Source organism: Meleagris gallopavo, chromosome 2 (assembly GCF_905368555.1).
Source record: "Meleagris gallopavo chromosome 2, MGAL_WU_HG_1.1, whole genome shotgun sequence".
Classification (NCBI taxonomy): domain Eukaryota; kingdom Metazoa; phylum Chordata; class Aves; order Galliformes; family Phasianidae; genus Meleagris; species Meleagris gallopavo.
In genome coordinates, this window is record NC_139405.1 from 75,893,912 (window position 1) to 75,897,774 (window position 3,863).

The 3,863-nt window shown below is 41.8% G+C and overlaps 1 non-coding gene across 1 annotated transcript; it reads left to right on the forward strand.

Annotated features, from left to right (window-relative positions):
- Nucleotides 1-282: 282 nt before the first annotated feature.
- On the forward strand, nucleotides 283-354 carry TRNAE-CUC (transfer RNA glutamic acid (anticodon CUC)). The gene has a single exon. It is a non-coding gene; the product is annotated as a tRNA-Glu (tRNA).
- Nucleotides 355-3,863: the final 3,509 nt, after the last annotated feature.

The window sequence follows — 3,863 nt, forward strand, 5'->3', positions numbered from 1 at the left end:
TCACATCAATATTAGCTGGTGGAAAGCTGCTCACCCTCCCTCAGCCCTTTCCATTTGTGTTCCTTTGTCATCTGTCTTTGTCCTTGCCAACTTCGCCACTCACCTTGTGGCAAAATCTCCCTCACATCTCCTAACCCAAACCGCCACTCTTTCACTCAGGCTGCTATGCCTATAGTTTATCTTATTTGTTTCTTCTTTCACAATTAAATGTTTCCTCTAGGAGAAAAGATTCTATGATTTCTGTGATTTCTCCTGAAAGACAAAAAAGTAAATATTAAGTAGTCCCTGGTGGTCTAGTGGTTAGGATTCGGCGCTCTCACCGCCGCGGCCCGGGTTCGATTCCCGGTCAGGGAAAAGCTATCATTTTCAAAGCCTTTGACATGGTCTCTCACCACATCCTTCTCTCTAAATTGAAGAGGTATGTATTTGAAGGATGGAGTGTTCAAGGGATTAAGAATTAGCTGGCTGGTCGCAGCTAAAGGGTTGTGATCAATGGTTCTGTGTCAGAGTGTCTCTCAGGGGTCGGTCTTGGGACCGGTGCTCTTGAGCATCTTCATCAGTGACACAGATGATGGCATTGAGTGCACCCTCAGCAAGTTTGCAGATGATACCAAGCTGAGCGGTGCAGTTGATACATTGGAAGGAAGGGAAGCCATTCAGAGGGACCTGGACAGGCTGGAGAAGTGGGCCCACGTGAACATAATGAGGTTCAACAAGGCCAAGTGCAAGATGTTGCACTTAGGCCAGGGCCATTGTAGCTGTTTATACAGACTGAGCAAAGAACATCTTGAGAGCAGCCGTGCAGAGGACTTGGGGGTCCTGGCGGACGAGAAGCTGGACATGAGCCAGCAGTGCACTTGCCGTCCGAAAGACCAACTGTGTTCTGGGCTGCATTAAAAAAGGGGTGGCCAGCAGGGAGAGGGAGATGATTGTCCCCCTGTACTCGGCTCTTGTGAGGCCCCATTTGGAGTATTGCATCCAGGCCTGGGGCCCCCAGTACAAGAAAGATACAGAGCTTTTGGAATTAGTCCAAATGAGGACCAGTAAGATGATCAGAGGGCTAGAGCACCTCTCCTATGAAGAAGGGTTGAGGGAACTGGGATTGTTTAGCTTGGAGAAGAGAAGGCTCTGGAGAGACCTCATTGTGGCCTTCCAGTACTTGAAGGGAGCGTATAAACAGGAGGGGGGACAGCGGATAATGATATCAAGGGCGGATAATGATAGGACAAGGCGGAATGGTTGTAAACTGAGACAGGGGAGGTTTAGGTTAGATCTTAGGAGGAAGTTTTTCACACAGAGGGTGGAACAGGTTACCCAAGGAGGTTGTGGATGCCTTGAATGTGGAGGCATTCAAGGCCAGGCTGGATGAGGCTTTGGGCAGCCTGGTCTGGTGGTTGGTGATCCTGAACCAGAGGGGTTGAAATTAGATGATCATTGTGGTCCTTTTCTACCCAAGCCATTCTATGATTCTATGATTCTGTGATTGATTCTATATTTCCTCCAGGAGAAAAGATAGAATAGAGGTTCTTGTTAAGTCTGTACGTGGGATAAGTTCTTTAGGAGCATAATGTTCCTACTGCATGTCTTGTACCAGAGGCTGAATGTCAACTGTACCCTGAAGCTGTTTTTTACTTCACTTGGAGTCTGTGAGAGAGCTGAAGCTACATACAGCTTTTGGGCTTTGCATTTTAATCATTTCTCATTCTTAATTCTGATGTTTTGTGAGACAACTATAAAGAGAAATAAACCCAAACCAACCAAGAACATGTTAACTGCATCCTCTGCTCTACTTCCAGTGAAGGAGACAATGTATCAAATACTTTAAAAACAATCCCAATTGGCCTGCTATCTCTTTCCTGAAGAAACGGACAGGTAATGTATTCATTTAAGACTCACAATAACAATATTAGACATTCTCCTTAATCTTCTATTTCTCAGGCTTTTTACCGAGTCTCTCCTGGTCGTTCTAATGAAGCTATTGTTAAGTTTGCATCAGGAGCCCAGAAAAGCACAGATGCATACTCACTGCAAAAGGAAAGCAGAATTTCAGAATCCAGTGTCCTGAGCTCAGAGGTACAATTGCTGTAGGAGCTACATGAGAACATCATTGCATACCACATTTTTTATTACCTTTCCATGACTACATGGAAACATAGTACTAACTAGATATCATATATTGAGAAAAGTTAGATCATTAATTAGACATTTCTGGAAGAACGTTAGAATTACCAGAAAAGTCCGAGTATTTGGTCACTAGATCAGATGAGGCATGAACAGAAATGTTATCTTCATTGCCACTGAAAAACACAGCCGGTAGGAAGATGCTGAAGATAGCCCAGCATCTTGCCATTAGAGACAGATGGTTTGAGGAACCTGCATCCTGTTAACAGCGTCATCATCTTGTGTATAAGACAGGCAGTCCAGCTGGAACAGTTGCCTCCAATTAAAGTGAGATGGAAAAGCATGGGCAAATGCTTTGTGTAATGAGGCTCAGACAGGAGGTTAGCACTGTGATGAAAATATATGTGTTTGTGTTTAGCCATCTGAAAATGACCTACAACTTCTCAGTCTACCATTAGTAAATCAGTACCATATATATACATACATATCCCTGGGTTTTAAGAAAGAAGTTTTGCAGTTTTACTGAATACAAAAAAAGCTTACATAATATCCATATTGCTTAATTGCATACATCCTGATTTGTCATGTTAAATCTGTGAGCTTGATTTGAAAAGTTGTTAGATACTTGTGATAACCTGGTAAAAACAGACAAAAGTTACCTTAGCAAATAATTAACTATAGATTCTGTTATGAATACATTTACGAGGATAACTAGATTACAAAATCTCTGCAATAAAAGTTAAAGCACATATGCTGGAGTATAATTGAAACACCTGCATGTTACATTAATGTAATTTTTTGCTTTCAGATAAGTAATTTGTACTAACTGTCATATCATTATGTTGCTAGATTACAAAGTCATGCTCTAAGATTTAATGAACCCTGAGCAGAATTTGAACAGAAGCAACATTATAATAGCACGATTACTGTCCTTAAAATGCAGTACTTCATAGCTCTGACAAACAAACTGCCACTGTAAACAAAGTCAAGAGCTACACTGATTTACCATGGTAAATTCTGTTCTGTTGGGAGAAAAAAAAAAAAGAAAAGAAAAAAATTAAATCTTTGAAGATGGTTACATACATACACAGCTTCTGTCCATGAAATTCACATTCCAAAATTGTTGTGGTAGCTTTAGGACATACAACCAGGCGGAAAGGAAGATAAGCTGTTGCATACTTTTCTTTAGGAAGAAGGTTGCCAACAGACTTACGAGAAATCTTTGAGTTTCCTTTCTGCAAATACTGCTAAACAGTGATGCTTGTGTAAGTTTTACATAGAATCATAGAATCATAGAATCATAGAATCATAGAATCACAGAATCATAGAATCACAGAATCATAGAATGGCCTGGGTTGAAAAGGACCTCAAAAATCATCTAATTTCAACCCTGCTGCCACAGGCAGGATCATCAACAACTAGACCAGGTTGTCCAGAGCTTCATCCAGCTTGGCCTTGAATACCTCCAGTGATGGGGCATCCACAACCTCCTTGGGCAACCTGTTCCAGTGTGTCACCAACCTCTGAGTGAAAAATAGAAAAATAGAAACATAGAAAGCTGGTTTACATAAATCCTAAATCCTAATGACTATGCTCAGTTAGACCTTCTAAAAAAGTGCTTGTCTTCTCCCTCCTTCCCCCTTAAGTTGAATATACTGGGGAAGAGGCATTGGGAGTTTATCAGAGAAAGCACAAGGGGATGTGAGTAGGGTCTGTAGGGTGGCCTGAGCCCTGGTCTGTCA